Here is a 20867-nt window from a genome sequence, read left to right on the forward strand (position 1 = left end):
AAAAATAATACTTAACATTATGAAAGGAAATTATAGAGCTGTGAAGGACCACAGAACAGTCTTTATTCACTGCAGTTGCAGAATAAATAGGCAAGTGCTGTTGTCAAAGGGTTTTGAAGAAGAGCCATCAATTTGGAGAAATGTCTGAGAAACAAAATGTAGGAATTAAGTAAAAAAGAATGAGTACAAATTATTGCGTGTCTGGTGACTGTGCATGTTAAACAGAATTAGATTCATTTTAAACAAGATTTGGCAGTGATGGATTCTGTAGCATACCAAGAACTAGAGGGTAAACATATCATTTACCTTAAAATTAACATTTTCTTCATAAACAGAAACTGGGGGGGGGGGAAATGGTCTTGACAGCAGACTTAGTATAAGTGTCAAAACTGTGCTGTATCAGACTGGCAAATCGAAAGATGTCAACAAAAGCCTAAAGCAGAATTCGCCAACGTGTGCCTTGCATATCATAGCAATTTTCCTAACCAATCAAAAGGAGAGGACAAATTCCACTGCACCCACAGCCTTCATTAATCATGTCAATTAAGGCCCCAGAATACAGTCCTGTGAAAGAAAGTTGGCTGAGCACCCTCATGTATTGGTTTCCGAACATTAATGAGGCCTTTGTAATGAGCTGGCTAGGGCAGGCATGGCTGATTACTGGCAGTTCTTCCCCCCTTGCCTGACAGTGGGTTGGGAATTTGCAGCTGGCAGATGCTAGCTCTGTTTAATAACAAGGATGGCAGTGAGGATGCATGAATAAGCGGACAGAGGCTGTCTGTTTCCTGGGCCAATTATTTCTCTCAGACCTCGTGCTGTATGTCCTAACCCTGAATTGTAACAATTATAGGAATTCAGGCACTGGCATGGTTTGAAGTATGAAAAGTATCAAACTTATATTTGTTTTTACTGGTTAAGGGAGAGATGGCAGTGTGTATACAATAAAACATAAGGTCAACGATGTGAAGAGGGATCATGTAGCAGCTTGAATAGTTGGATATTAGTACATAACCATGTTGCATTGAATAGTTAACAACTTTTTAGAAGATAAGTAGACTTACTTCACATAGGAAGAACTATTTCAATTCTATTCCCAAAGAATACTTGAAGTTAGGGTTCTTACACCTGGGATGCTTTACTAATATCTTTGATTATATAAAAATGAAAATTTTATTCATAAAGACTTCTGGTGATATTTTCTATAATGGCTAAACCTATTTTATTTCTGTTACTGCCTAAAACCCTTTTACTTTTGAGAAGTAAAGCAATCAGAAATCTAAGTAAAAAGTCAACACAGTAATTATTCAGCAATGTACAAAGTAGCAGGTATAAAAGTATTAACATGTTTGTGAAATGGCAATCATGTTTATATGCATTTCAGTCATTTTCAATCTTCAATTTCACTGAAAGGCGGGAATACAGGAGTTGGAAGGTCATGTTGTGGCTGTACAGGACATTGGTTAGGCCATTTTTAGAATACTGTGTGTAATTCTGGTCTCCCCACAACAGGGAGGATGTTATGAAATTTGAAAGGGTTCAGAAAAGATTTACAAGGATGTTTCCAGGGTTGGAAATCTTGAGCTACAGGGAGAGGCTGAATAGGCTGGGGCAATTTTCCCTGGAGCATCGGAGGCTAAGGGGTGACATTATAGAAGTTTATAAAATCATGAAGGGCATGGATAAGTTATAAAGACAAGGTCTTTTCCCTGGGGTTGAGGAGTCCAAACCTTAAGGGCAGAGGTTTAAGGTGAGAGGGGAGGGATTTACAAGGGACCCAAGGACCAGCTTTTTCATGCAGAGAGTTGTGCGTGTATGGAATGAGCTTCCAGAGGAAGTGGTGGAGGTTGATACAAATACAACATTTAAAAGGTAGCTGCGTAGGAGGGTTTAGAGGGAACATGGGCCAGCTACTGGCAAATGGGACTAGATTTAGAAGGATATCTGGTTGACATGGACAAGTTGGACTGAAAGCTCTGTTTCCATTCTGTACACATCTATGACTCTATGACTCTAAACGGAAGGCAAAACACAAACAATATCTCTTCACAAAAGAGACTAACAAACAGAGCAAAAAAAAACAGAATTGTACAATGATTTGACAGGGTTTCAGTACATGTCTCATTCCCAATGATACTAAAACTTAGCTAATAATGCAACTTTCAATTAAAATACTTCACATAATTCATATAGGAAGCACATTGCATCTTTTACTGGAAACCAGCATAAATAGACCTATATATTTAAGCATCCAACAAGCATGTTTTAGTGCCAACTGACCTGCTACCGAATACCAAAGGCAGGAAATGTGCGCATTCCTCCTTCTCCTCCACCCCTCCCTGTGACCTGAACCTCGTCCCGACTTTCACCACAGCATTAGATGTCTGCTCATCAAATATAGCCCTAATTTCAGTTTCCATTTCTTTCTCCTAACCTCTGATTTCCCTCTAAACCAAGCCGTCAGTTTCCTAAGACCCATTCCTCTGTAACCATCAGATTGACAGAGGCCTTTAGTTTGACATTAGGGTGTCTAGGACCTCACTCTTCAGAAGCAGGACTTACAATTACAAAAATTGTAATATTGCCTCATGAACCTTGCAACACCGGGAAGAAAAACAATAGTTATCTTCTTTCTCTAAACTCCTATAACTGTACCAATGTGACCATCAATGACAGTACCGTTGCTGTATCATGACAATGTCCCTTCTCTAGCTGAGGGTAATTGGACAGGTACAGTTTGGAGATCAATTTTTCTGTGTTCATTTGGCATAAAACTACAAATATTTGAACAATCAGACAGCAAAAAACATTTTTGTCTATCCAAGTATCATGGAAGGACACAACAGCAGGAGGGAGCAATTAGGTCCATTGGGCCATCAATGGTTCTTTGAAAGGCTTATTCAATTAATCTCACTACCTTGTGCTTTCCTCATAGCCCAGCAAAATCTTCTCTTCCAATATCCTTTGTGATTATGAAAAAGGCAAGCTTTCGCTCTCCTTTCCTCTCAATATTTTTGCATTTATTGATACGGCTGACCATATCATTCTTTTCCAATGTCTCTTCACTGCCTTCCAGCTGGGTTTGACTGCTCTTAGTTCTAAGTTTCTTAATTTATCAAATTGTGGCCAGATTATCATGTGCAATTGCTTTTCTTCCCAATTTCCCATCATTACTATTGGGTTCCTCCTCCCTTTTCCCCAAGGGTCTATCCTTGTTCCCCTTCACATACTGCCTGTCAGTGACATCATTAAGAAGTACAATTGTTAGTTTCCAAATACACACTGACTACACCCTGTTCCACTTCACCTCCATTTCCCTCGTTTTTTCCAATGCTACGTAAAGAGAAATTTCCTTTGACTAAATATTGGGAAGGGTGAAACCATTGGGCAGAATTTAGGGATGCAAATGGTCGAGGGTCTATGTTGCCTTTCCAGGGAAGGCCCAAAGCTACTCTGTGGCTATTCCAGGCATTTACCTGAACAACAGGTCCTCCTGATGAATTAAGACCTATTTGGGAGGAAATCCTGCCTTAAGAACTGTCAGCCAATAAAAGGCTGACAGCTCAGTGGCCTTGGCAGCATCTTGAGGAGTGATGGTCACTGGGCTGATCCAGACGATCAACAATGGATAATTTGGGGCCAGGTAAGTGGAGTGGGAATGGTATTCCCAGAGAAGAATGGGGTGCTGGATTTGGATGGAAATCAATTCCTTTCTACAGATATCCACAACCTTATCCTGATGTCCTACACCTTAATTGGGCACACATTGCACTTAGAAGGTGGCAGGAAACTCAACAGCTTGACACTGCTATCATCAGAATTCTTAAGTCAAAGCTTTTCAACCAATGGCAATTTCAGCTGAAGACTCAGACATGATGGACTGGGAGAAGTACATGAGGAACAGACAGAGAATACTTCAGCTTTTCAGCTCTGTGAACCTGGTATACCTGACATCTTTCAGAACAATCACTTCACAAAGTATCCTGTTGACATCCAATATCAGGTATTGACATCAGCCAGATCCCATCATCACCAGATATAACTGCCCGAACATAATTCTTAACATGCAGCCACCACAGCACAGCCTGTAATACAGATTACTGTCTGGTATTTACCAGGGTTAGGATGGAATCCTTGAAGTTTTCCATTTAAATAAGTAATGCACGCTGCCCTCATATTACCATTAGCCACACTGTGTACCCAGTTATAAATAAACAGCTATGTAACTTGGCTGAACAGACAGTTCTGGCATTCCCACACAGAGTGTAAAAGCAAAATGGAATACATTTTCAGAAACCCTCTATTATATCACACTTTCAACATAATGGGAAGCATGGGGGAAAAATACTGATGAGTTCAAGGCTAACATCCTTGTTCAAACCTGTCACTGAAGCCATGCAGTCTGCTCTCAGTAATTACGTAGAGAGTTGAACACAAGACTGAATGCACTAAAAGCTGCTCAAAGTACAGCCCAATGAACTGCTAAATGGAGCAGCAATGGCTACTGTTACGACTTTGCCAATATAAGTTCAGCCAGCCCCACATTTTGGTAATTAATTCATTGTAGATCAATTATACAATTTCTCTAGACTAGCTGCTTTTAAAGAAGTGAAAAATGTATGAAATTTAAAACAAAAGCAGCATCCAGTTACAGACAGCATAAGTATTTCAACCAGCTTTTTTGCTATATCAATGCTGATAATAGGATCATCAGGAGACAAAAATGAGCAAAGATTTAAAAGTCTGGTAATATAAATGTCTACAATATGTTTCCTTATTGAGGCCTAGTCTGTCTGTTCAGGTAAATAGTAAAAATCCTATGCTAGCAGATAAATAGAGCTGCAGCAGTAATTAGAATAATGGAATCCCGACAGTGCAAGAAGAGGCCATTCCATTCAAGTATGCACTGACCATCTGAAGAGGACCCCACCCAGACCCTACCCCAATTCTATCCCCATAACCCCATATTTTAACATGGTTAAATTCGCTTATACTGCACATCTCTGGATACTATAGGGCAATTTAGCACGGCCAATCCACCTAACCTGCACATTTTGGACTGTAGAAAGAACAAGTTGAAACAAGGATTTATCTTCCATGTTCAGTGGGTCCAAACCTCCAGTTAAACTTACTATTCCAGTTTGTTATGTTGGTCATATGATAACAGCAATTGCGCTAACAGATCTTTCTCACCCCTTTCACTCTGGTCAGCATCCAAAATGCACATACAGTGGTGTGGGCAGATATTCCCAGAAGTGAACGTCAATGCTGCTTTTCCTGCTTCCGTGCTGCAGTCCGCCAGTGCGGCAGTCCATCAATGCGGCAGTCTGCCAGTTGAGTGGTCCATCAGTGCTGCAGAGCTGAGAAACAGTGTTGAGCCTGGAGAGCATCCAAATGACACACTCAGAGAAGGAGCATTCCCACAATGCAATGCTTCATAACATGCCATCAACTACGGCAAGAAGAGTACAAGATCTGAATGTTATTTAAATAAAGAAAGACCATGGAAAGCCACATGACAGAGGGATTTCGGAGTCCTTGTCCATGAATCACAATAAATTTGCATTCAAATTTGGCAGGTCATCTGGAAGGCAAACGGAATGTTATCCTTCAGTTCAAAGGGAGTGAAATTCAAAAAGTAGGACGGTTTTATTTTCAGGGAGACTCTGGCATGGGGAGGAGAAGGTGATGAAAACTAAGTGGCTGAAGAGAGGATGAGGAAAACAGCTGGAGATTTTTAAATTAAAATTTAAACTGAGGATGTTGGGCGTGACAGTGAGGGAGTAGAATGAATATCGTTCTTGGTAACCTTTATTGCATTTCATTTTTAAAGAAGGAATCTTCTTTTGCTAAATTGCACCTGAGTCTTTCCAGAAAAATATATCTAAAATGACTTGGGTCATGGTGGAATTTTTTGGAGCGTAAAGCACATGGATCAGTTTTTTGACGTTAACGGGGACTGAGTAAAACAGGCAATGTAACAGGTATTATAGAGCGGTGGAGGTTTATAGAGGGGGCAGGGTTAGGAAATGGAGAAAGGGATGAGAGTGTTTGGGAAGGAGAGAGGGAAAGAGGCTGTGAAAGTAGGAAACACTCCTGTGTGTCAAACTACAAGCTTCATGACGGCAGCAGAGTTTAACAGAGGAAACTGTGGTGCACGAACCACCAGTGACTCAGTAACTGGAGACAGGAGCAGGAGACTCTGACACTGTGCAATGAGTAGGAACCTCAGCAGAAACATCTTCCTGGTCAGGAGGAACATACAGGAGTTCAGGGTGTGGTTACAAGGAGAGGAAGACACTCCCTGTAATATTGAGTATCCAAGAGTTTCCCAGCTTCTGATGACAAAATGCCAATGTTAAAGGAAGCTGCTCTTTCCAGGCAGATTCTCTCTGATATTTGATCCAAGATACACATTGATCTGATGCCCCATGGTCCCCATGGAAATTCTCTACCTGCAGTTTCATTCTTAATTTTTGTGTATCTGAGACATTCCACATGTCGGCTGCAGACTTGTATGGCACCCCTATATGTAATTTAGCAGGTCACTCATATCCTCCTCCAGACATTAGGGTAATAGATCCAGTTTAATACAGGCAGGTCAATTTGGGCACAGAGGGCACTGCAACTATCAAATGGAATCTTCTGGGTTTGGGGTCATTGGTTTCATTTATGTAGCCATCAAAACGCCATCAAACCAGCCAGATCACTTCAACAGATAAACGTCCAACTTGCTGAGCATCCAGTTGTTTATGACCACAAGAAATGCATCTTACAGATGTTGCCCTCTGTTCCAGGGCAGCTCTCACAACTCCCTTATGTGGTGCCATGTCTCTTAAGGTGAACATCCAAGCTCCATGGGAAGCTACTGGGGATAAGGTTTATTGCCATATAGCTCTTGACAGTTATACACAGACAGAGCAGCAGAGCAACCACGACCAGAAAATCTATTAACATGAGTCTGCGATGAGCAGATCATTAGTACGTTAAGGACGTACTTTCATTGTTTTGATGAAGGGTGATGCTGCCTAGTACAAACCAGCTAGGATGTCTTATATGGGTCTCATATGGGCTCTGACTGTTGCATACTCCACACTGTGACAATTTAAAACAAGCATAAAGCTGGAAGAGGCGGTGGGAACTACAGTGCTCTTCTTCAAAGAATGATGGGGATGAAGAAGAGAGGGATGAAGTGGGGTCTTCAGAGAAAACTGATATCCACATGTTGGAGAGATATCACTGACACCATCTCAGACCTCACAGTGACTGGCAGGTCAGTGCAGTTCCCAGCTCCATGCAGGACAGTTCTCATTCAGAACCTTAAACACCGAGGCATGTTTTCCAGCCAGTGTGTGCACACCGGGATAATCCCATTTCCATCCACGGATACAGTGCAAGGGAATGCCACCATAGTCCTATTTTAAAGACCCAGGAACAGGAACAGGCCCATGCCCTCTGAATCCCGGTAGGCCCTTACCCTTCTTTGCAATCCCAACACAGCCCATGAATATAGAGAAGTCAGTGTGGTATCAAAAAACAACATTTTATAACTACATAAATTGACAAAACCAGAGCAAACATCACCCAGGTGACCCATCTAATCCAGTCAATTTGGAAGTATCTTGTGCACATGCTTGCTCCTATGCAATGCCCCGTCAAAGGTTCAGGATACATTGTATCTGTATGCAGCTGAGGTGCCCTTGTCACAGATGTGCCCATTGGAGGTTGCTGCATCATTATAGGGTCAACAGGGCAGGGACAATTCCTGGGTAAAATTGTGATCAGAGAAAATGGGAACTGCAGATGCTGGAGAATCCAAGATAACAAAGTGAGTGGCTGGATGAACACAGCAGGCCAAGCAGCATCTTAGGAGCACGAAAACTGACGTTTTGGGCCTAGACCCTTCTTCATCTCAGATGAAGGGTCTAGGCCCGAAACGTCAGCTTTTGTGCTCCTGAAATGTTGCTTGGCCTGCTGTGTTCATCCAGCCACACACTTTGTTATCAGGGACAGTTCCTGAGTTGGAGGGAGCCAGGAGCCAAAGATTGATGCTGGTGACCATGAGTGGTGCCCTCATCAGTCTTTGACTAACTCAACATCTTAATGGGTCTGCTGACTATTGACCAGGATACTGACTAGGATTCAGCTAGAATCCACTCCTCATTTCTCTGCACTATTAGTAATGCCATGCAGTTGATGCATGATAGTCTTCCTCTTTCTGCACACATTGGTGTTCTGCTCCTGCACTCAGTCAGAGTGTTGCTGCATGTGGCTCATCAAGAGGGGCCCACTTTCTCAATGTAACCTCGAATTCCTGTGACATGACTGGGTGTATGTGCTGCACGAAATTCTCCACTGACTGTCCATGGCCCTGAAATGTCTCAGGGATCTCTGATAATCTGAACTGATCAGCCTCTTGTGCTCTAGGAAGTCCCTTCTTGTTTGTGACAGCCAAGGCCCAGGCTCTTCACCCTGCAAAGTATGGCTCTGTCCAAGCTGCATCCTCTGTCCTCCAAAGAGGACTGTCCACTTCTGCCTTTCTCCTCCTCCTGCTGCTAATTGGTGATCAAATGCTCAGCCAGTGATCCCTGCAGTAGTCTAGACTGTAGCACCGAGTAGGTGAGTATATCTGCAGTGGTAATTGGTGCAATGTGCTAATGGTAGTTCTGTGAAGTCTCTGTACCCTAAGACAGGTGAGGATAATTCCCTTGGCTCTTTTGGTTATTCCCAGCAGTAGGACCTATAGGGGAGTCAAGAAGAAGAAGGCACTGATGGAAGCACGCAGATGAACCAGGGTAGCTAGCCACACTGACATACTTTTCTTACACTTTGAGGTAAACAAAAGACAGTTGATTACTGAAACAGAGGATAAGAAGAGAAGGAAACATGAGTAGGCTCTCCTTCTTCAACATTAAGACATTGGCATGAGTTGTTACATTCCTCACTAATGCTCCTAGATTATTATTTTCTCTTGTGAGGGTGTCTGACATTTCAAAGATGTGACTGGGCTTTCACAATGTTAGGGAATGCTACACGCACACAGCTTGCTGAATTTGCAAACCTGCTGCTGTGTAATGGATTAGATGTTTGTCACTTTGATACCACTCAACAATTGATGCCCCAGATTAGGAGGTCACTTAAACACTTGATACACTGGATTCATGTCCTCTCGGTCTTGCTCTGCCGGTTGAACTCTTCTAACGTGTTCTTTCAATTGACCAGAACCCAGGAAGAAAATTTGTCGCCTCTTGCCTACACCCTTGGTGAGGACACTCTGGAGAACATCTGAAAATTTGAGGGCTGCCTGAGTCTGCTCTCCCATTCCTGACTGTCACTTCAATGACATTTTTCCCATTGGGCAGCCACTGCCCCAACAAGGGGCAGATTCAGTCATGCTTTCTACTCTCATTTTCAAATGACTCAAAGCCACCATGTTCCATCTCCAGATGCAACTGTTTGTGCATTGAAATCTTCTCTTGGCTGAATGGGTAATGTCTATTTAATGATAGTGTGGTGTCAACGAGGAGACTGATCTTGTTGCTGGGTTCCTGACAAAGAATTGAAACTCCTGCCTGGAACAATGAATATTATTGACAAATGAGACATCAATGAAGTAATAAGAAAAATCTAGTTTCTATTCCAGATAGAATTTGATGAACAAATTTCATCAGATTTAAGGAACTTTCTTTAATATATAAACTGGAAATACTGGAATTTCCCAGCAAGTGCAGAGGGAATCAGTTAATATTTCTGAGTGACATAGTTTAGAAATCATTATCTCAGCTTCCATCATCCCCATGGAATGCGTTCTCAAGCTTGTACCACTTGCTGAATGAAAAATTTCTTCCACACATTCTTCTTCATTTCTTGCCCAAAGCCTTAAATCTGTATAAATTAGTTTATTATTAAATTCATCCATGAGATGTGGGCCAACATTTGGTGGTCTTGAGGAGGTGGTAGTGAGGAGGCTTTTTGAACTATTGCAATCCATGTGGCATAGGTAAACATGATGCCGTGTGAAAACTTGAGTTCCAGGATATGCTCCTGTTCCTAATCAGCTCATGGGATAGTTTTCCTCATTTACCTTTTCACAAACTGTTGTATTCCTTTACATCTCCAGCAAATCTTCCCTCAGTCTCCACTTCACAGATTCAGAAGTACAGATTCTGCAACCTAGCCTTGTAGCTAAAATCCCTCATCTTTGGAAATTGCCTGATGAATCTCTCCTTTTCTCACTCAAGGGCCCTCACATGTGGAAAGGAAAATAAAACTGGAAAAGAAGGGTTATGAGAATTAAATGGCATTTGACAGAAATGGAGCCCACAAAGTCTTTATGTCATAATTATTTAAAAAAGAAATCTAATGAGCTGTAACCTAGGGGAGTTTCATTTTTTTATTGCAGGTGTGAAGTTATATTGGAAAGATCAGAAAGGTGTACTCATAAATAATTATTTCTACACAGATATCAGTGTTTTATGAATGCAAAACAGAACTCCTGTCATTGCCAGCTGGCTGGACAGCTGGCACGTGATGCAGAATGATGCTGACACTATGGGTTCATTTCCAGCACTGTCTGGAGTCATCTGGAAAGACTCACCTCTCAACCTTTCGCCTTGCCTGAGGAGTGGTGATTCTCAAGTCAAACCACCATCATGTCTCTCTCTAATGGGAGACTAGCCCTATGGTCTGTAAAACTATGGCGACTTCAATGTAGTGATGTACTTTCTGGATGCATCAAGTTTCCCGTATGTTTATCTGACCGCTTAAGAGCATACCATGTATGCCACTCAGGAGAATTAGGCTACTATATGCTTGTGCACCTGTACAGTTCTCAAATGTTATGATCTGCACTGAAATAAACTAAGATTTATGCTGGGTTTGATTGTAAAACTCCGATTCCTATTTCTGCTGTGATTACCTGACTGGACTGGTTAGAATTGATGCTGAGCTTTTCTGATCACTCTAGGTTCCCAATAGATCAGTGTTGATATTTAGAACTCTGTTTAAAAGTGTGTAAGTAGCAAGTTATCAATGTTTTAAGTATGAGCTGAGCATTTGTAAGTTCAGTTCATTATTATAAACTAAACATACTGGATCAGGAAATTCCCATAACTTGTATTTTTAATATATTTCTGTTTTCCATATTGTCAATTGTCATTTTTAAGTAATGAAGATTTGTAATCATCAAGTTGAAGAAGGTTGCCAGAAGAGAGATTCATTTTTCAGCACTCATTTGTAAAGACCAAGTGCTCTCTGATCACATAGAATACGAGACTTTTGCTACATCAATGAATGGTTTAAGTACAGCATTATGTATTACAACTTTATAAATTATCTGTTTTCCTCACAAGCAGGTGTCAAACTATAGATAACCTTATCTAATATAGCATGAGAGATAATGGGAACTGCAGATGCTGGAGAATTCCAAGATAATAAAATGTGAGGCTGGATGAACACAGCAGGCCAAGCAGCATCTCAGGAGCACAAAAGCTGACGTTTCGGGCCTAGACCCTTCATCTTCCTCTCTGATGAAGGGTCTAGGCCCGAAACGTCAGCTTTTGTGCTCCTGAGATGCTGCTTGGCCTGCTGTGTTCATCCAGCCTCACATTCCAATATAGCATGAACCTACTCAGAACTGAATTGGGAGAACTGAAACTTATTTCAGATCACACTCTTATGAATTCAAACGAAGTCTCAAAGGTAAAAGAACAATGAGTGAATTCCTTATTCCAGTCAATCCCCAATTAGTCTTGGTTTTGCTTTAGTTGCACGTTCTAACTATAGCTCTGACTTTAGATGATTTCATCCAGACAGCCAGTTATGAGAAGGGATCAGGATTCTCATTCTGTCAATTACCACCATGCTCAGTGCTGAAAAAATGTAATATATTTTAGGAATTACGTTAATAGGCTGATTCAGAGTAGCTTATTGGACAGACAGAGTATGCTGCAAAATCAGAGAGAGAGACTTCACTGGAGTGAGACAGAAAGAGGCTTAAAGTGGGAATTTGGATTAAAGTGGGAATTTGGGGCAGACGAGAAAAGAGATGCTTTAAATTAAGGTTGACATCCAGAAACAAAATTTCCAGAGTGAGAGGTAAGTGAGAGAGGAAATAAGGCATGGATTGAGATGACTTCCTGCGCTGAAACCAAAGGTGGCATGACATCATGAATGTAGAGAAAGCAGCTGTTGGTAAGTAGAATTGGTCAATATTTCAAATCTTTAAAGTGGAAGTTGTTTATTAAATTTGTGTTTAAGTCTCTAGACATTTTTCTTTCTTTTTCTGAGAAATAACTTGTTAAGTTTACATTTGTAGGTTCATACTTTTGCAAAGAGTAAAAAATAGTTTCGTGAGCTATGGACTGATAGGATGGAAGGGCTAAGTGCCATGCTGTGATATGTGTGAAGGCATGGAAAAAAGGAACACATCTGCAGCAATTCTCACTAGCTACACAAGTTTCAGCTCTGGGTTTCAAAATTAAAGCAGTGACTGCAGTCACTACTTTGCAGCTGGGAGGCAGAACATTATGTGGTTAGCACCTATAAAGAGGCAGTCACACTATAGTACAGGCAGAGGGAGAATGATACTATTAGACAGTCTACAAAACTAGGCAGATAACGCAGTGTGTGTCCTGCTTTGCTAATCTGTATTCCATTTTGGAAACTGGTCAGAGCAATGGTTCCTCAGGGGAGTGCAGCAAAGACAAGCCCATGGTTCTTTTGTTGACACAGTTGTAGAAAGGAGGATGAAAAACAATGGAAGAGTAATATTTATTGGGAACTCCCTGATCTGAGAATCAGCCAGGCATTTCTGTAGCTACATGCATGACTTCAAGTTGGTCTGTTGCCTCCCCAGTGCCAGGGTCAATGATGTCATATAATGGCTGCAGGACATGCTCGTGGGGCAATGGCCAACCAGAAGTCATGGTCTACATTTGTATCAATGACATAGGTAGGAAGAGGGCTGAGATCCTGAATCATGAGAGCAATAATCTCAGGATTACCCATAGTTCCATGCGTTCGTGAGCCTAGGAGGATCAATCGAATGAACAAATGTTTGGAGAACTGGTTTAGGAGGGAGGGCATTAGATTTCTGAGGAAGGGGGGTCAATTATGAGGTAAGTGGGACCTGTGTAGGTTGGGTGGGTTACATCTTAAAGGAACTCAGGTTGATAACCTTACAGGGAGATTTGTTAGTTCTGTTAGGTTGGGTTTAAACTAGGGGAATTGGATTCTGAGGAGTAACTCAAATTGAAAAGAAGTAGAGTTGGTAACAGGAAGTAGAAAGGCAGTGAGGGGAACTAAAAGACGGGAGAAATTAAGCTAACGTCGAGTATATTTAAAAAGTAAAATGATGTCAAAAAGATAAAATTAAAGGCACTCTACCTGAATGCACACAGCAGATGCAACAACATAAAAAATCTAACAGCAGAAATAAATAAATGGGTATGATTTAATTGACATTAAGAAACAGGGTTGTGTGGTGAGCAAGGCTAGGAATGAATATTGAAGGATATTCAATGTTTGAAGAGGATAGATAAGAAGGATGCGGAATTGGAGTTTCTCTAAGGGATAGAGCCAGTACATTAATAAGGGAGGATCTCAGGTCAGAAGAACGATGTATGGAATCTGTTTTGTTGGAACTCAAAATCTGCAAAGGGCAGCAGACATAAGTTGGAGTTACTTATTAGACACCAAATAGAACTGGGAATGTGGGACATGGTATTAATGTGGAGATGAGAGAGGCATGTTGAATGGATGACGCAGTTACTATGGATAAATTCTATTTGCTTGTAGACTGGGTAAACTAATTAAGCACTAAAACTGTGGGTGAGTTTTTGGGGTGTATTAGGGTTTTTTTTGAGCAGTATGTTGATGAGCCAAATGAAAGACAAATTATTTTAGGTCTAATGTTACGCAATGTTAAAGGTCTAAATTTGCCTAGGTACTGTCATGCCAATCTTGTTGTAAAAAAATCTTTAGATTTGAGTGACCAGAATATCATATAGCTTTGCATTATGTTTAAAAGTTAATTGTTCATTCTGAAGTTAGGTTGTTAAACTTGAATAAGGGAAATTATAAAAGTATGAGTCACAAATTGATTGAAGCAGATTGGGAAAATTCATTAAAAGGCATGACAGTACCTAGGCAATATTTTTAAATACTACCATATAATTATTAGCAATTTTACATTCCTTCAAGTTGTCAAAACTCATGCAAGGTCAGTCAACAGTGGTTAACAAAGGAAATTCTGGATTGTATAAAATGAAAAGATGATAATGTTGCTAGACATGGAAGTATTTCTGAGGATTGGCAAGTTTGTGGAATACAGCAAAGGAGGATCAAGAGACTGACAAGGAATGGGAAAATAGAATATGCATACAATCAAAAAAAGCATAAAAACATACACTAAAAGCTTCTATGGGCACGTAAAAAAGAAATACTAAGCTAAAATGAAAGTGAGTCCATTACACACAGAATCAGGAGAATTTATAACGAGGAATAGAAAAATAGCAGTGAAGCTAAATGATTACTTTTTGTCTGCTTATGCTGAGGAAGATACAAGAAATCTCCCAGAACTAGAAATCCAAGTTAGTGCAGAGAATGGGGAGTTGAAGAACCATAGCATTAGTGAGCAAACAGTACTGGAGAAATTAAAGGAGCTGAAAGTTCATAAATCTCCAGGACCTGATAGTCAGAAGAAGGTGGCTACAGGGATAATTGATGTATTCGAGATTATTTTCGAAATTCTATAAATTCTGGAATGACTTCTGCCGATAGAAGGTAGCAAGTATCGCCCTACAGTTTAAGAAGGGAGTAAGTGGTAAAACAGACAACTATAGACATGTTAACCCTACATCAGTTGTGAGGAAAATACTCAAATCTGTTATAAAGGATGGAATAAATTGACACTTGATTGACAATGATCCGATCAAGCATTGTCAGCATAAATATGTGAATTATACTTGATGAATTTGTTGGACTTTATTGAATATGTTACTAATAAAATTGATGAAGGAGAGCTGATCTTTTAGTATACTTACATTTCAGAAGGTTTTTGATAAAGATCCCACAGGAGGTTGGTTATAAAAATTAAAGAAGTAATGAAGTGGCATGAATTAAAGATTATTTAACAGACAAAAAGACAGAGATTAGAGATAAATAGATCATTTTCATACTGGTAGACTGGGACTAGTGAGGTATCATAAGGGTCAATATGTGAGCCCCAGTTGTTCATAATCTCCTATACATCAATGATTTGAAATTGGGGACAAGCCAGGAGGTCAGGGTTCAAGTCCTACCTACTCCAGAGCTGATTCATGACATCTCTGAACAGGTTGATTATAAAATATATGAAGTTGGTGACCAGTTGCATCTTGTGGTACTATGATAGAATCTCTACTTTTGAGACAGGAGGCCTGCATTCAGGTTCCACCTACTCCAGGCATATGTCTGAACAGGTTGAATAAAATAATTGAAGTAATATTTCCAAGTTGGCAGATAATAACAAAGCTCAGTGGGAACGTTGGTTGTGAGGAAAATGTAAAGTGGCTTCAGAAGGATACACATTGGCTCAGTGAATGGGCAAGAACATGGCAGAAGGAATATAATGTGGAAAACTATAATATTATTTACTTTGGTAGAGGAGTCAGTTGAGCAGAGTATTTCTCAAATGGTAAGATGTTGGAAAACATAGTTGTACAAAGGGATTTTGTTGTTCTTATCGGTAAGTTTACATGCAGATTGCAGCAAGCTAGTAGGAAGGGTCATAGAATGTTGACTTTTATTGTGAGAGGTTTTGGGTAGTGCTAATGAAGTCTTGCTTCAGTAATATAGGAGCATGATTAGACTGTACCTGGAGTATTATGAACAGTTTTTGTCTCCTATTCTCAGGAAAGGCATTGCCTTAGAGGGAGTGCAACAATGGCAAAACTGTTCTATAGAGAGAAATAAAGCAAACAGAGCCTGTAATTTCCAGAATTTTGAAAAAAAAAATGAGAAGAGATCTATTGAAACATACAAATCATTTACTTACTGGGACAGGCTAGATGGATGTTTACCTGGTTGAGGAGAACCAGAACGAATTTAAAAATAAGGAGGATGCCACTTAGGTCTGAGATATGGACAATTTCTTTTTCACTCAGCAGTTTGTGAATTTTTGTGATTCTCTGCCACAGACGGTTGTGGAAGTTCAGTCTTTGAATATATTCAAGGTTGATATTGATTGATATCTGATTATCAGTGGCATATAAACTTGTGGGGATGAGGTGGATAAAAGGCATTAAAATATTTGATTGGCCACTATTTTATTGAATGGTAGGGCAGACTTGATGTGCTGAATAATCTACACTTGCTCCTGTCTTCCTAAATTGGAAAACTGAATATTTTTATATAAGTCATCTCGGTATACTTTTTCCTGAAGTATCTAGAACAGCATATGGGTTCAATCATGGGAATTTTGTCAACAATAACATCTCTAATTTTAGCCTTTAGAGCATACATCCCCAATTTCCTTATAGATTGTTATATGACTTGCTGTTTTCCTACTTTGTGTCTGTTTATTTTTGCTGATTTGTTTCCTGGAAGATGTTGACTTTTGCCTTTTTTAGTTTCCAGGCCTATTCCAAGACTTTAGATTTTTCTCCCTAGATTTCTAGAAATTAGATTTCCATTGATCCGATGCTATTACCTCATTTTTTTGAACTCATCCCTCTTTTCCCACCTCAACTGTTTGGTTTTGATATTGGAAGATGTCAGAAAATGCTCATTTCCTAATATTTAACTGTTTTCTTCCAATTATTTCTATGATTTGCTAGCTTTCCACATTCTGAACCTCCAATGCTTTGCTATGACTTCTTTTTTTAATTATTAATCTTTTGCCTTGCTCTACACCCTGCTTGTTTTTCTTCCATTTCAAAAAAAACCTACTTCATTTTTAAGTATTCTTTGTTTTGTGTAGATGGTTTTTCTCTCTTTTCACTACTATTTCTCACTGCTTCCATCTATTAGCTTTACGTCAGTTTTAATGTCTCTTCCTGATTGCCTCAGCTATTATCAATTTGCTTCTTTATTTAGTAGGTTAAATAAAATATGAAATGGGAGGGAAGTAATTTGAAAAGTGTTGTGAAATGGCCTTAGAGGTATTACCTGTACTAGTCTCAGGTCACACAAATACCCAAATGGAGACACAACTGTACAGAATATGGTAATACTGCATTCTCCAAGCCAGTCAAAGAGATAAAAAAATTGAGACAAAAGCAATAACCTACATTTCCAGAGCAGTTTTAACATGCAGATCATCTCAAAGTCTTAAAGAAAGAACAATCTAAGGAAGATAATACCAGGAGGAGGATTAAGCACCATGTTGATCTGCAAAGAACTTTAAAGAGGTATTAAAGGGACATCAGCAGCCAAACAGACTAAGGACAGCAAGAAAAGAATTGGACTCCTGAAGGCACAGCCATCAATGGAGAGGTAAAAGAATAAATTTGGGTTTTTATAGGAATTTTAACTTAATCTACAACTCACTGCTATGTGCAAGCTAGGAAAAAAAAATCATAGGGATAAAAGATAACAAAGTGTGGGGCTGGATGAACACAGCAGGCCAAGCAGCATCTTAGGAGCACAAAAGCTGACGTCTTGGGCCTAGACCCTTCCGTCAGCTTTTGTGCTCCTGAGATGCTGCTTGGCCTGCTGTGTTCATCCAGCCCCACACTTTGTTATCTTGGATTTTCCAGCATCTGCAGTTCCCATTATCTCTGATAGGGATAAAAGAACTGTGTATGTTACTTCAAATGTGTTTTAAATGTTTTCGTTTATTAGTTTTAAAAGTTCCAGGCGTAAAAAAAAGCTGTTTAGATTCAATTTACATTCAATTGACATGAAAGGCGCTGTGCTTTCATGAAGGGTGTGCTGCATAGCCAGTGGCAGGTGTGTGGGAGATTAGACGGTTCAAAGTAGGAGGTTATATGATGATACATCAAGAAGCATGTTTGACCAGGATTTGTTAACACTGAAAGGATGGAATAGAGGGTGGAAATCAGGGGTGGTGGTGGAGGCATTTGGAAATACTAAAAGTCCAGATTCAGAGGAACAGGGAGAAGGAGCGGAATGAAAGAGGAGAAGGCATTTTAAGCTCTAGGTGGTTACAGAGATAAATACAAGTAATTTTGTGATGGAATTCAAACATAAGAATTCAACAACAGATGTACTAGGGATGATGGGTGAAATGGTCATTGCAGAGGATAGGATATTGGATAGGATAGGATATTAATAATTATTAACATTAATATTATTTAATAGCCTATAGGATAGGCTATTGCAACATAATGTATATATATTGCAACAAATTTATAGATGTTGAGGATGGTTGAATTGTCGGGATGCCCAGCAAGCAATGGAATTGCCAAGCCTGAAGGTAAGAAGGACATGAATGAAAGTTTCAGTGGGGGTAGTGACAGGTGACAGGGGCGTAGCGGGTAGGGACATAGATATAGAAATAGGCATTATTACAGAAAATATAAGAGGTTGTAAGCTTAGTATAGTGGCAAATCGGAAGCTGAAATTACAAATCAATGGATTCATTTTAAAACAATGACTGAAAGGGAGATAGAATTTGTGTTGAACTTTGTGGCAGGAACCAAATACGTTGTTTTGTTTTTTTTTGGTGTTTAACTGTTGGAAAGTGCAGTTTATTAAGTATAGGGTAGCGTACATGCATCATTCTCTACATCAACCAAATTAGTGTTGAGGAAGTGCTAGCGTCAAAAAGAGCACCACAATTGAAATTTCAAGTAAATTTCTATTAAACAATTAGTATCACTTTGGTTAGAAGCTGGATTTGGCTTGAATGACTTCAACTCCATTATTCATTTATGACGGATGTTGCTTCACCTATCAATAATTTAGTTGTAACTGGTTAGTGTGTTCTCTAGAACACAACCTGACATGGAGCAGCATTACTGTCAGAAAATATTAATGACTCTTTTGTAATTTAGTCAATGAATGAGAGTCACATTGCAGTTAGTGTAAAACAGATGTGTTTTTATCATGTGCCTTCTAACGTAGATAGAGCACAAAATTGTTGAGCAAGAGTCATATCTACACATCAGTGTGCCTAATCACTGCAGTATATAGGAAGCACAATATTTATCATTCCCTGAAATTCCATTACCATCAGTCACATGATCCTTGATTTATATGATCTTTAACAGAGACAGGATTTAAACATACTTTGCTACATACATACATATTTTGCTTAAACATACTACAGCTTTTATGTTAGTTTTAATGGGAAAATCAGATGACTTGTCATTATTTTACTTAAAGTTGTGATTGTTAGAACTGCAACTACAACTTTAACTGAAGAGTCCCTGTGTATCCAAAAACAAAATACTGTGACAGCTGGAAATCTAAAATAAAAATATAAAGTACCAGTCTGGCAGCAACTGTGGAGACAAAAGCAGAGTTGGGTAGAATTGAATAGGCTGGCAGTGTTGTGGGAGGATGGGCAGTGGAGAAAAGAGGGGTCACGCTAAATTGGTACAGTGTGGAACTTCTGTCCCTCAGTAGGGTGCAGTCCTTCCTCTGGGACAACTGGTCAATCAGATTGGCCAGCGGATGCAGCGGTACCAGTGGTGCCAGATTTCAGTAGTGGGGTCTACTGAAACAACAATCCACCTGAGGATAAAGGCCTCAGTGGATTCTGGAACCCAAGGTCCTGGGTATTGAATGGGGAAAATTCAGACATTTTAGGAAAGGGACCAGTGTTGCTGGTATGGGTGAATTTTAGTGATCGGCCAAGAAGGAAACAAGGAAGTATAGTATCAACAAGAATGCTGCCCCCGATGTGTGAAGGGCATCCTCTGAAGACAGTGCAACCTCCTTTCTTTCTGCCATTTTAAACCTTAATAAGAAAGTGCTGCCCATTCTGTTCCAGATACCCATTCCAACCATACAATGGCATGGGCAGGGTATGGTACTGGTGTCAACAGAGCTATCAATACTTATTAATTTTGGTGCCCGCCCACTCTTCCGGTATTATAGGGGTCAGGTCAGGGATGGATGGGAAGATGGTGAGCTGGGCACCCACCTATTTCAAGTGTCTCACTGTTGAAAATATGTTTGGTGAGCCCATTTAAAATCCAGCTCAAAATTCCAGGTCAAAGATCTTCGTAAGCTTGCCATGTTGGTCTCCTTCTTAGACTTTAGTCAAATGTACTTTTTGTGATGAAAACTGAAAAACTGATTGCTTTAGGAAATGCCGTTTCGATATGCATTAGGAAAATGTGCTTACTTTATTGGTACTTCTATTTTCACTCGTTATGGCCAACAAGTCCACGTTTCCATCTTCATTACTTACATCGAAAGGCATTAAAAAGTTTCTATGACTTCCATTCATTCACAAATATCTTTACTTATACTATAGTTGACATTTATAGTGTACCATTTCAAAGAGTAAAGGTGTTTCCTCATGTAACAAAGAAACCATAGATGGAGGTTGCTCATTGTTTGCATCATTGATAAAACATTAAAGGCAAGTATATTTGATTGACTCTATGGAGCAGTGACAGTGACAGAATGTTGTCCTAAAGGAACCACAGTCTGAGCAGGAGTTTGGAGTCAGCCGGACCCAATTGTAGGCATCTGGGTATATCCGCACTATCACTCCTTCACCCAAACTGGCATCCAAATGTATAGTGACAATAATCACAAGGCCAGGCTCATGCAATGACTCATGACTTTGGAGGTGCATTTAAGTGAGTACCATGGACAGAGCAAGTCCCCTCAGCAGAAACTTTTCTCAAGAGGTTTATTATTTGTTCATGGGCTATTGGGTCATTGGCTGGACCAGAATTTATTGTCCATCT

The sequence above is a fragment of the Stegostoma tigrinum genome, chromosome 4 (assembly GCF_030684315.1).
Source record: "Stegostoma tigrinum isolate sSteTig4 chromosome 4, sSteTig4.hap1, whole genome shotgun sequence".
NCBI classification, from domain to species: Eukaryota; Metazoa; Chordata; class Chondrichthyes; order Orectolobiformes; family Stegostomatidae; genus Stegostoma; species Stegostoma tigrinum.